This window comes from Suncus etruscus, chromosome X (assembly GCF_024139225.1).
Source record: "Suncus etruscus isolate mSunEtr1 chromosome X, mSunEtr1.pri.cur, whole genome shotgun sequence".
NCBI lineage: Eukaryota > Metazoa > Chordata > Mammalia > Eulipotyphla > Soricidae > Suncus > Suncus etruscus.
In genome coordinates, this window is record NC_064868.1 from 43033378 (window position 1) to 43047421 (window position 14044).

General features: G+C 43.2%; 1 non-coding gene and 1 pseudogene across 1 annotated transcript; both read left to right on the forward strand.

Moving 5' to 3' along the window:
- Positions 1 to 7503: 7503 nt before the first annotated feature.
- On the forward strand, positions 7504 to 7739 carry LOC126000024 (uncharacterized; annotated as a pseudogene).
- A 3173-nt stretch (positions 7740 to 10912) lies between these two features.
- LOC126000152 (U6 spliceosomal RNA) lies at positions 10913 to 11019 on the forward strand. Its single transcript, XR_007492515.1, has one exon. It is a non-coding gene; the product is annotated as a U6 spliceosomal RNA (small nuclear RNA).
- The last annotated feature ends 3025 nt before the right edge of the window (positions 11020 to 14044 follow it).

Here is a 14044-nt window from a genome sequence, read left to right on the forward strand (position 1 = left end):
CTCACAAAGCATTGCCTCATGTAACCCTGGAGGCTGAGAAATCCCATGATCTCTGCTCTCCAAAGCGGAGGCCCAGGAGAGGGTGGTGCCCGTCCTAACTGAGGAACGGAAAGCTGGCATTCTCCAGGTTAGTAATCACACCACAAATATTCCCTTCCTTCTCCTCTTTTTTATTTATTTATTTAGTTTGTTTTGCTGAGGAGCAAACCTAGGGCCCCACAAATGCAAGGTAAGTGCCCTACAGCATTCCTGGCACCAGTTGGACTAAACCCACCCATACAGTGGGGGTGGAGAGTAGTCATCTGATGTCCTCAATCTATAGCTTCCAATGTTCCTCTCATCTGAAACCCACTCACAGACACACCCAGAACTAATATTTGAACAAACAATGGAGCGGGTCCTCTTCTGTATCAAGATAACATACAAAAGTAACTATCATGGGGCCCATAGGAATAGCTCAGTGTAGGCTTGCTGTTTTGTAAGCAGATAATCATAGGTTCATTACCCATACTGTGATCCTGGCAGCTCTGCTGTCTGTGGTTCCCAGTGCCACAAGGCATCTCCAATCGCAGCCAAATATGTCTGAGCATCACCACTAAAAGTGTGCAACCCCTAGAGAATTGCTCAACTCAAATAAATTGTCAAAAAAAAAAAAAAAGCTCATGGCCAGGAAGTCCAATCCCTTGTGAAGCCATGTGTGAATACGATTGTAAGCCCTAGCCAGCACTATCAACATAACCTGTGCTTCTGCTAAAACACCTCTTGGTGGGGACGCATAAAGCACAGCAACTAAAGCCTACAAATCTTAGGGGGCACTGCGTCCCCATAAGCAAGCCCCATAACCTGATATGTGAAGCCTGGCATCACTACACCTACAAAGGTGCGCATCCCAGTCAGCGTGCATGTAACCCCCAATCATCACCACTGGCACAACAATGATAAAATGGAGAGAAGAATGAAATAAATAGATCATATGTACTTCTGTAAATGTATCCTAAAGACTATGGTAAGGATATCTGGTGCAAGGGCTGGAGCAATAGCATAGTTGGTAGAGTGTTTGCCTTGTACACAGCTGATCCAGGATATCACTCCCCAGCACTACATATGGTCCCTAAGAATGTTCAAAAGTGGTTCCAGCAGAGCACAGAGACAATAGAAGCTCTGGACATAGTCAGGTGTGGCCCCAAAACAAAAACAAAGCAAAAAATTCAAAGAAGGTGGAGGGGGAGAGAGAATAACTTACACTATGAGCAAAGATTTTCATCTCAGCATCTTAAGTTGTCTGGGATTTGGTTTTGGTTTTGGTTCTTGGGACACACATGGTTTTTGATGCTCAGGGGTTACTCTTGGTTTTGCACTCAGAGGACTATATGTGGTGCTTGGGATGAACATGGGTTGGCTGGTGCAGGTAAATGCCCTACACATTGTACTATCAATTCGGCCAGCATCTTCATTCTTACAGGAAAAATGGAGAAAACATTGGAGCCTGGAGATGACTCAGCAGCTGAGCACTGGCTCATAATATGACCACAAACAAACTCCAGCATCTTTCTGAAGAGGTTTCCATAAGGGATGCACAAGGCCTTCAAGCAGAGAAGTGAGGTAGACATTGGCAAGTAAAACTCCCCACCAAAGTATAACCAGAAATCAAGTCCATATTACAGAAAATCTCCATCCTCCCCATTCCGGTTAGCTAGAAACCCAGAACCCTTTCCAATCTGAAAAGTAGCTACAGCTGGAGTACTAGATACAACATACAGCCATAGCCCAGAGGTGAAAACTGGGAGACAGTTGGCAAGTCTAGGGGATCAAAGTGGCCACAGTGGCCAAGGGCCAGTGTGGAGCTCACACTGAGCTGCTTTCTACCTACCTCACTGGCAACTCTGGGAATGCCTGGAGGTTTCCCATCTCTACATCACCTCCCCCCACCCTTTTCCTATCATATCCAGAGTCAAATCTAAATTCAAACACTAAAGCCACAGCACCACCTGCAGGATTAAAAAAAGAAGCTAACCCCAATGCAGAAACAGAAAAATCTCACAGGTAAGCTATGTAATAAATAAATAAATAAATAAATAAATAAATAAATAAATAAACAAATAAACAAATAAATAAATAAGAAGGGGCCGGAGAGATAGCACAGCGGTGTTTGCCTTGCAAGCAGCCGATTCAGGACCTAAGGTGGTTGGTTCGAATCCCGGCGTCCCATATGGTCCCCCGTGCCTGCCAGAAGCTATTTCTGAGCAGATAGCCAGGAGTAACCCCTGAGCGCCGCCGGATGGCCTCTCCCTCCCCAAAAAAAAGAAGAGGAGGAGAAGGAAGAAAAAGATGTGGGGTCAGAGTGATAGTACTGTAGACAGACAGGGTGCTTGCCTTACACACAGCCAACTGAAGTTTGATCCCTGGTATCCCATATGATACCCTGAGCACCAATAAGAGTAATTCCTGAGTGTAGGACCAGTAGTAACTTTTGAGTATTGCCAGGTCTGGCCATAAAATCTAAAACTAAATATTAAAAATAAATAAGAGGGGCCAGAGTTAGGGTGTAGCAGTAGGAAATTTGCCTTGCATGCAGCTGACCAGGACGGACCTTGGTTCCATCCCCCGGCGTTCCATACGGTCCCCAAAGCCAGGAGTGATTTCTGAGCTAATAGCCAGGAGTAACCCCTGAGCATCAGCGGGTTTGGTCCAAAAACAAAAAAAAAAACAAAAAAACAAAAAGGGGGGGGGGCAGAGTGATAGCACAGCGGTAGGGTGTTTGCCTTGCCCGTGGCTGACCCAGGAGAGACCTGGGCTCAATCCCCAGCATCCCATATGGTCCCCGGGCAGGAGCAATTTCTGAGCACGTAGCCAGGAGTAGCCCCTCAACATCACCAGGTGTGGCTCAAAAATAAATAAATAAATAAATAAATAAATAAATAAATAAATCATAAATAAATAAATAAAAGAAATTTATCAAAGAAAATGACAAGTCTCATGAGGCAAACTTAAAGAAACAGTCTTCAAGAAGGTGAGAGAAAAAGAGAAGAAAAGGCATCTTAACAAAACTTAGTGGTTAGAAAAATTTCCACTAAACACTGAGAGACTGACCTCTCTCTCTCTCTCTCTCACACACACACACACACACACATACACACACATACAGACACACATGAGAGACAGAGAGAGAAAGTGAGAGATAGATACACTAGTATAAGGAATACCTTTTCCAAAATATTTAAGATATTGGGGGAGCTGAAATTTTGAGGTATACCTAGCAGTGTCCATGGGATGCTCCCAGCTCAGTGCTCAGTGCAGGGTCAGCCACGTGCAAAGCAAATTCTTTAACCCCTGCATCATCTCTCTGGCTCAAGGTTGAAAATTGCAAACAGAAGGGGGCCGGCGAGATAGCATGGAGGAAAGGCATTTGCCTTTCATACAGAAGGACGGTGGTTCGAATCCCGGCATCTGCCAGGAGTGATTTCTGAATGTATAACCAGGAGTAACCCCTGAGCGCTGCCGGGTGTGACCCCCCCAAAAAATTGCAAACAGTTATGATGGATACGAAGAGACATCGAATGATATTCAATCTAACAAGAAAATCATCACAAATAGATGTACTCTACAGAAGAAAGCATATAGGAAATTAAAGGCAAAACTTACATGGAAGAGGAGAAAGAATGTAGAATAAATAAAGAAAATGTATAAGAACTATCAAACAACATATAGAAAGGTAAATATCTGATTTGGAGGAATACCAGAAGGAGGAGAGAAGGAAAGGAAGCATGACCACACTCAAAAAAATAATAGAGGGGTATTCCCATGCATAAGGAAAGAACTCACCAGAGATGTCCAGAAAACTGAGAAAACATCCAAAACATTTAATCCAAGATTGCCTAGACCAAGACATATCATTGGTAAATTTAAACAATAAGAATAATAAGGATAACATCAAAACCTGTTAGAAAAAAAGAAAATAATAGATGGCACTTTGTTCAGTTTATTAACCTCATCAAAAGCCCGATAGGTGAGAAGAGAATGGAATGACATAATCATACTACATAAAAGGCAAAGCTTCCATCCAAGTATACTTTATCCAGAAAAATAATATTTCAAATATGAGGAAGGGAGGCAGAAGCCATAGTAGATCAGGTCAAGGCACCTGCCTTGCATGTGGCTAACCCCATTTTAATCTCCAGAACTGAATATCTTCCCAATCCACAACCCAGAGGGATCTCTGAGTACTGCTAGATGTGGCCCCCAAACAAAAAATAAAAGTAAAGATGATAGAGGGGCCCAGTTATAGTCAGATAGTATGGAAGAGATCACGTTAGAATTAAATCTGTGGGGCTGGAGAGATAGCACAGCAGTGTTTGCCTTGCAAGCAGCCGATCCAGGACCCAAGGTGGTTGGTTCGAATCCCGGCGTCCCATATGGTCTCCCGTACCTGCGAAGGGCTATTTCTGAGCAGACAGCCAGGAATAACCCCGAGCAGCGCCGGGTGTGGCCCAAAAACCCCCCAAAAAATTAGAATCTGCTTTGCAGAGATGACCCCAATTCAATCCCCAACACCAGCCTGCATGCTGACAGGTGATGCACAGTGCAATGCAAGTTGTGCGATCTCCCATGCACCACAACCAGTTTTACGTGAGCACCACAACCATGTGTGAAAACCTAAGACAACCAGACAATAACACTGTGAAAGGAAGGGGGTGAAATACACATATGTAAGAAAAGAACACAAATAAACATGATGGAAAAATGAAGTCTTTTTCAGACAAATAATAGAGCTTACCAGCACCACACCAGGACTGCCTTACCAGACATGTTGAAAGAAGTTTGACATGAAAAGAAAAAGCAAAAGATCACAAAATCTTGAGCAAGGGGATTAATAGTCATATAGTGACAAAAGAGCAAACACGGGTGAAAGGAGGCAGCAACAAAAAAGATAAATGCGAAGGAAGAAAAGGACAGAACCATTATAGTCAAAAGATATAAGTCAATACCAGAAGAAAAAGGACTTTTTTAGATATAAAATGTATGATACAATCCCCATGGTAACCACACACACACACACACACACACACACACACACACACACACACACACACACACACAAAGCAATCAGAGAAGGGGAAAATGAAGAAATAGAATCACCTGGATAAAAAGCATGCAAATAAAAAACAGATTCAAACAAGTGGATGGGGGTAGAGCTAGATCTAGAAGTATAAACCATCAGAAAGCAAAAGGATGACAGTAAGGATGCCCATATGTCACCCTATTTAGTCACCCTAAATATAAATGGTTTGAACTCATCAATCAAGATTCACAGAGTGCTTAATTTTTAAAAAGTAGGGGTTATGGCTGGAGTCAGAGCACAGCAGGTTGGGCATTTGCCTTGCATGTGGCTGACCCAGGTGTGACCTCTAGCAGCCCATAAGGTCCCCGAAGCCTGCCCTAAGTGTTGAGCATTGCTGAGTATGGCTCTAAAGCCAAAAAATTAAAAATAGGGGTCGGAGAGATAGCATGGAGGTAAGGCGTTTGCCTTTCATGCAGGTCATCGGTTCGAATCCCGGCGTCCCATATGGTCCCCGGTGCCTGCCAGGAGCAATTTCTGAGCATAGAGCCAGGAATAACCCCTGAGCACTGCCGTGTATGACCTAAAAACCACAAAAAAATAAAAATAAAAATAGGGGCTGGAGAGATAGTACAGGTAATGCACTAGTATTATATGCAGTCTATACTAATTCAATCTCAGTGTTGTATATGTAAATATTTTGGGGGATTACTATGTTACTCACCCTAAACTGATTGGTGATTGTGCCCTACCCTAGGGTGTGACCTGGCATTCTGCCCCCACCCTAGGGTAGGACCTGATTCTGCTTTCACCATTGGTTGGTATCTGATCCCACCATTGGGTGGGACCTGACTCTGGAGTATAAAAACGGGAGTCTGTGGAAGGCCAGAAGCTTTTTGCTGGCTGGAACTGAATCTGAGTCTTTGGACTTCAGTTTTGTCCATCCGAATAAAGCAAATATTTCCACGAGCCTGATTGTCTGCGAGCTGTTTACCCGCCGTTTCACCTCAGAACCGTGGGCTAGACAGGGTGGCAGACGCGTGCTCCGAGCTGGAAGAAAAGGGCCTCATTCTCCATCCCTCCATCAGTCAACCTCTTCAGGGGCTGACCTGCTACACTCAGAATCCCCATATGGTCCCCAACCCTGCTGGGAGTGATCCCTGAGTATAAAGCAAGAAGTAAGCCCTTACCACCACAGGCTATGGCAAAAAAAAGCAAAGGATCCAGTGCTTTGAGGAATTGTGCAGAGACACAGACCACTTGTCTTGCATGCATATGTGGTTATGAGTTTAAACCCCTAGTGTCCCACAAGAGTCAAGCAGGATGCACCTGGCAACTCTGCTGTCTGCCATTCTCAGAACTAAAGGTGATTTCTGCATCCCAGGCTAGTTTGTGATTACTTGCATAAAGGGGTGGTGCCCTTGGCAAGCATCACAACCATAGCCTGTGCTCCATTAGTAAGAGTGTGACATCCAGCAAGTATGCATGCAAGCAGCTCAGTGAAAGGAGTACAGACCTTGGTGAGTACCAGGGTTGAGTGTTCATTCAAGCACTACAGTCTGGTGTCCCATTCTTCAAGAGTTCCACCTCTGAGTGTGATGGCTGGGGATGTAACTCAGTGGCAAAGTGCAATGCCATACATGACTGATAACTGGGTTTGATTCAACATTATCCTAACATAAGTTAATTTACTAAAACTATGCAAACACCCAGATGTGCACTCCCCACTTTGTATGTTCATTGCAACAACATCAATAACAAAGACAGAAGGAAGGCAGATGAGAATAAAGAAACAGGATTCAGAGCCAGCCAATGGTTCAATAGGGTTGGCACCAAAAGAAGTAGGCTACAAAGTCAGTGTACAGAAACCCATGGCTTTTCTATATTTACAAGTAATGAAACAGAAGAGAGAGAAATGAAAACAAGCATCCCATTCACAGTTGTGCTTCAAAAAATCTAGTAACCATGGGGCCGGAGAGATAGTGTGGAGGTTGGGCCTTTGCTTTTCATGCAGAAGGATGGTGATTTGAATCCCGGCATCCCATATGGTCCCGAGAGCCTGCCTGCCAGGAGCAATTTCTGAGTATAGAGCCAGGAGTAACCCCTGAGCGCTGCCAGGTGTGATCCCAAAACCAATATAAAATTTTTTTTTTCAGTAGCCAGGAATCAGCTTAATGAAATGGTGAAAGACTTATACAAAGAAAAATCTCAGGTAAGGCGCTTGTCTTTTATGTAGAAGATCATTGGTTCAAATTTTGGCATCCCATATGGTCCCCTGAGCCTGCCAGGAGCGATTTCTGAGCATAGAGCCAGGAGTAACCCCTGAGCACTGTCGGGTGTAACCCAAAAGTCAAACAAACAAACAAAAAATCTCGCCTAAAAGAAATGAAAGAGGACACACCCCCTGCTCATGGATCGGAAAGATCAATGTTGTCAAAATGACAATCATCGCTTTTCAGCCTTTTGGCTAAGATCAAGTGTAGTATCTGTTCTTATCAGTTTAATATCTGATACATCGTCTATCAATATATATTAATATATATAATATATATTATATATATCAATATATATATAACAATATATAAAATGGAATTTTGCCTCTAGGAACTAGAATAGGAGCTTGCTCCATCTATTCCACACATCGACCTGGTATTGCAGTACCTCCAGGAAGGGTGCACATAAAAAAATGACAATCTTGACAAAGTCTTGTTATACAGATTCAATACAGTCCCTATAAAGATACATATGACATTCTTTAAAAGACACAGATCAAATGCTCTGTAAATTCATATGGATTAATAACTCATATCCTGAATAGCCAAAGCAGTACTAGGAAAAAAGAAAATGGAAGATTTTTCTTTCCCCACCTTCAAACTGTACTATAAAGTGGCATTAATTAAACCAGTGTGGTATTGGTATAAGGACAGAATCTAGGGCCAGCGGAATAGAATTGGGAGTTCAGAAACAGATCCTGAGACATATGACAAAGGATAAAACTGTGAAATACAGCTAGAAAAGACTCTAACAAATGTTGTTGGCATAACCAGTCAATTATATGCAAAAAACAATAATACAGGTCCCTTTCTAAGACTATGCTCAAAAGCCAAATCAAAATGGATTATAGACCTTGATATCAGACCTGAGCCCATAAATTACATCAAGGAAAACATAGGTAGAACACTCGATGACTTTCAATCTAGAGGCATCTTCAATGATTCACCAAGCAAATGGACACAAAGATAAACAAATGGAACTACATCAAAGTAAAAAACTTCTAGGCCGGAGAGATAGCACAGCAGCAGGGCATTTGCCTTGCATGTAGCCGATCCGGGATGGACTGTGGTTTGAATCCCGGCATCCCATATGGTCCCCCAAGCCTGCCAGGAGCGATTTCTGAGCGCAGAGCCAGGAGTAACCCCTGAGTGCTGCCGACTATGACCCAAAAACCAAAACCCCCCCAAAAAAAGTAAGAAACTTCTGCATCACAAAAGAAATAAGGACCAGAATAAAGAGACTCCACAGTAAAGAAAAGAATATTTTTCCACCACTCATCTGTAGAGGGTTAATATTCAAGATGTATAAAGTACTTTATAAGAAAAAAAACACTTTACAAGAACTTTACAATAAAAAGAGGGAGGCTGGGAGAGATGAACAAAAACTTTCTCAAAGACACACAAGGCCAGAGTGATAGTATAGCAACTGTCAAGGAACTCACCTTAAAAGTAGTCAGCCCGGGTACAATCCTTGACATTCCATATGGTCCCCTACACAGCCAGGAGTATTGTCTGAATACAGAGACAGAATCCCTCAGCATCAGTAGGTATGCCCATCCCTACAAGAAGACACACAGATGGCCAAACGATACATGAAAATATACTCTGCATCACATCATCAGGGAAATTAAATCAAAACAATACTGACATTCCAGAGTCTATGCCAATCACTCTGGATGGACTCAGGAGACAATATGGGTGCCAGGGATTAAACCCACATTGCTGCATGCAAGGAAAGCACCTTACCTGCTGCACTATTGCTCTGGCTCCTAAAACCTAAGTTTAAGTCAGCAGAGGGGCAAGAGAGATAATACAGAGGTTTTGATCCCTGGCACCACCTGGTCTACTGCAGTTGTGAGTACAGCCCATGGGTCCTCCTGAGCATTGTTGGGGTGGCTTTGATTATCCCTACCACCACTCTACCTGAACAATCTTCATCCTTGGGTCTTTGCACTGAACCAGATAAACTCAGGTATGAATAATCACTGGAAGTGACCCCTTGGGTCCCTTGAGCACCAATTGTGAGGCCCCCCCCATCCCAAAAGTCAGCAAAAGGAAGAAAGATACAAAACTTAGAGCAGAATTAAATAAAACAAAGCCCAAAAGATAATAATACCAAATATTAATGAAACCAAGAACTGGTTCTTTGGAAGGATCAATACAATGGATAAATCCATCACTAGTCTCATAGAAAGAAGAAAAGAAAAAAGAGAGAGAAAAAGAAAGAGAGAGAAAGAAAGAAAGAAAGAAAGAAAGAAAGACAGAAAGAAAGAAAGACAGAAAGAAAGAAAGAAAGAAAGAAAGAAAGAAAGAGAGAGAAAGAAAGAAAAATAAAGAAAGAAGAAAAAGAAAGAAAGAAAAATAAAGAAAGAAGAAAGAAAGAAAGAAGAAAAGAAAGGAAGGAAGGAAGGAAGGAAGGAAGGAAGGAAGGAAGGAAGGAAGGAAGGAAGGAAGGAAGGAAGGAAGGAAGGAAGGAAGGAAGGAAGGAAGGAAGGAAGAAAGAGGGGCCGGGCGGTGGCGCTAAAGGTAAGGTGTCTGCCTTGCCTGCGCTAGCCTTGGATGGACCGCGGTTCGATCCCCCGGTGTCCCATATGGTCCCCCAAGCCAGGAGCAACTTCGGAGCACATAGCCAGGAGTAACCCCTGAGCGTTACCGGGTGTGGCCCAAAAAACAAAAAAGAAAGAAAGAAAGGAAGGAAGGAAGGAAGGAAGGAAGGAAGGAAGGAAGGAAGGAAGGAAGGAAGGAAGGAAGGAAGGAAGGAAGGAAGGAAGGAAGGAAGGAAGGAAGGAAGGAAGGAAGGAAGGAAGGAAGGAAGGAAGGAAGAAAGAAAGAGGGGCCGGGCGGTGGCGCTAAAGGTAAGGTGTCTGCCTTGCCTGCGCTAGCCTTGGATGGACCGCGGTTCGATCCCCCGGTGTCCCATATGGTCCCCCAAGCCAGGAGCAACTTCGGAGCACATAGCCAGGAGTAACCCCTGAGCGTTACCGGGTGTGGCCCAAAAACAAAAAAGAAAGAAAGAAAGAAAGAAAGAAAGAAAGAGAAAGAAAGAAAGAAAGAAAGAAAGAAAGAAAGAAAGAAAGAAGGAAGGAAGGAAGGAAGGAAGGAAGGAAGGAAGGAAGGAAGGAAGGAAGGAAGGAAGGAAGGAAGGAAGGAAGGAAGGAAGGAAGGAAAGAAGAAAGAAAGAAAGAAAGAAAGAAAGAAAGAAAGAAAGAAAGAAAGAAAGAAAGAAAGAAAGAAAGAAAGAAAGAAAGAAAGAAAGAAAGAAAGAAAGAAAGAAAGAAAGAAAGAAAGAGAAAGAAAGGGGCCGGGAAGGTGGCGCTAGAGGTAAGGTGTCTGCCTTGCAAGCGCTAGCCAAGGAAAGATCACTACCGCGGTTCGATCCTCCGGCGTCCCATATGGTCCCCCCAAGCCAGGGGCGATTTCTGAGCGCTTAGCCAGGAGTAGCCCCTGAGCATCAAACGGGTGTGGCCCAAAAAACCAAAAAAATAGGAAGGAAGGAAGGAAGGAAGGAAGGAAGGAAGGAAGGAAGGAAGGAAGGAAGGAAGGAAGGAAGGAAGGAAGGAAGGAAGGAAGGAAGGAAGGAAGAGTGCTTGGTTCGGCAGCACATATACTAAAATTGGAACAATACAGAGAAGATTATCATGTCCCCTGCACAAGGATGACACGCAAATTTGTGAAGCGTTCCATATTTTTAAACAAAAAATAGAAAAAACACTCAAAAAAAAGAAAGAAAGAAGGATGAAAAAAGAATGAAAGGATGGAAGAAAGGATTGAAGAGATGATACAGGGGTTGCAGGGATCTCAAACTCAATTTACCTGGGGACTGCAGGAGGCAAAGTCGGGGTGATCCTTGAGTGCAAAGTCAGTAGTAAGCCTTGAACATTGGAGGGTGTGACCCAAACAGCTAAAACAAAACAAAACAAAAAAAAGATTCCTCTAGGGCAGAGCCACAAATGTTGAATGGAGAGCCTTCTGTGGCCCGCTGAGTTTGAGACCCCTGGAACTTAAGGCAATTGTCTTGCATGTGACTCACCCCAGTTTCATCCCCAGCACGACATGGTCAATGGTGTATCATCAGGTACAACCCTGGAGTTCCCAAAGAACCAGAGGATATCCCCTGGTAATCTTCCTAAGCCCAGGGCCAGAGCAGCACCACATCATCAGGCCTTCATCATCAGTCTGGTTGGAGAATTGCAGGAGTGGAAAAAAATATTTTTTATTTTTGGGTCACACCCGGCAGCTCAGGGGTTACTCCTGGCTCTATGCTCAGAAATCGCTCCTGGCAGGCTCGGGGAACCATATGGGATGACGGGATTCGAACCACATCTTTCTGCATGCAAGGCAAATGCTTTACCTCCATGCTATCTCTCTGGCCCCAGGAGTGGAATCTAGAGCATCAATTTGTGCTATCTTTCCAAAAAGTATAATTTTTTATTTTAATATTTTTGCTTAAAATATTATAAAAATTATTTCTCATGATATTATTCTGACACCAGTCATCACCAATTCACTAGTGTACGTGTGCCCTCCCCTCCCTCTCGCTCCCCTCCCCCAACTTAATTGTGTGTCAGTTCTCCTGTTAGGTTGCCTTTGGATCTCTGTTTCTGCCTCACTGTGTATATTTACAAAAGGAATAAAATTTCAAGAGACCCTTTTATTGTGCTGATCCAGTTATGATCCCTGGTACCCTATATGGTCCCATGAACATGGAGCCTGAAGTAAATCTTGAGCACTATTCGATGTAGCATCTCCAATAAAACACAAAAAAGAATTAAAATTAAGGAACTGAAATTACAATTGATACCATAGAAATACAATTGCTCCTGAGACTTTTATAAATATCTATATACAAAAAAGGGCAACTTACAAGAAATGGACTATTTTATTCTTAATGACAAAATCTGAGCAAAACTCAGGTCTCATGCATGCAAGGCATACCCTTTGCCACTGAGCCACACCCCTCGCTATGAACAGTATTGCAGAATTCTACAACTTTCTAAGACTGAAACAGGAAGAGAAAGTTTCAACAGACTGATTGCAAGTGCAAAATTGGAAACAGTTGGAACCAGAGTGATAGTTCAGTGGGCTGAGTACAGGCTTTGCAAGCAGTTAACCTGTGTTCATTCCCCAAAGTCAGAAATAGACCCCAGAAACCTCCAGGTATGACCTCCAAGCTACACACATACAACCACACACAAATTCATATTGAAAGAGTAACTACAAGTTTCCCAAAGAACAGATGCAAACAACCAGTGGATTCTACAAAACACCTGATGAAAAATGTCCATCCTGTTCAAAATCTTACAAGACACTGAACAGAAAGAACATTCTCAAATCCAGTTTATGAAACCAATATCACTCTAATTCTCAAACCTGTAAAAGACAGCACACAAAGAAAACTAGGAAAACAGATAGAAGCAAAATCCTCAATACAATCTTGGCAAATCAAATCCAGTAACACATCAAGATAATCATTCATCCAAACCAAGTGAAAATCATCCCAGAGATGCAAGAATGATTCAACAGATGCAAATAAAGTATGCAATCTAGCATATCAACAAACAGATTAAAATCACATAATCATACCACTTGTGCTGAAAAGGTCTTTGACATGACTCAACATCCATTTATGTGGAAAACGCTCAATATATTGGGAATGAGAATCACAAACTTCAAACATCATAAAGGCCATATATACCAAAACCACAGCTAGCATGACTGAAGGATGAAACACATGAAACACAAGATTTTCACTCTGAAACTAAGGTCTGGAGAGACAGGACACAGGTTAACACATTTGGCTTGCATGTGGCCAACCCCTGAGTATAGGTGTGGCTTGTGGAGTTGGAGGGAGAGAATAGAGGCACTGGAGATAGAATTGAAGGCCTCACAATGCAAGGCATATGTACCCCAGGCCTTTAAGTTCTCTCCCTGATCCTGATTGCTGTTATTTTCAATCGCTCATTTTTTTGTTGTTACTTTTTCTAGTTTTGTTTTTATTTGGCGGGGGGGGGGGGAGGGAGATGCCTGGCAGTGAGTGCTCAGGACTTACTATCTCTCTGTACACAAAAGTCTTCATTTTGTGTTTATTGTTTGGTTTTAGTTTTGTGGCCAGATCCAGCGATGCCCTGGTTCTGCTCTCAGGAACCATTTCTGGCACTGCCAGGGGCCAAGGGGTGCCAAATATTAAACCCAGGCTGGCTGCATGCAAGGCAAACGCCCTAACCACTGTACCTCACTCCAGCCCCAAAAGTCTTTTTTTTTTTTTTTGGTTTTTGGGTCACACCCAGCGGCACTCAGGGGTTACTCCTGTCTCTATGCTCAGAAATCACTTCTGGCAGGCACAGGGGACCATATAGGATGCCAGGATTTGAACCACTGTTTGCCCTGGATTGGCTGCGTGCAAGGCAAACATCCTACCACTGTGCTATCATCTCTCCAGCCCCCCAAAGTCTTTTTTAATTTTTGCTTCTATATTGTGGGGCTAGAACCATAAGTGCTTGAAGACTACACCTGGTTCAATGCTTAGGAAGTCACTGTGGTACCAGAGATAGAACCTGGGTCTCCTGCATGCTGAGACTGAGCATTCGTGAGAACCCCCAGAATTCTTTCTTTTAACCATTTGTCCTTTGCTGCCTCCCTGTGCCCAGCAGGGAACTCTGAGTGAGAGGAGAAAATATAAAGATCAGTTTTTCACTTCGGGGAGGTGCTCTTAGAC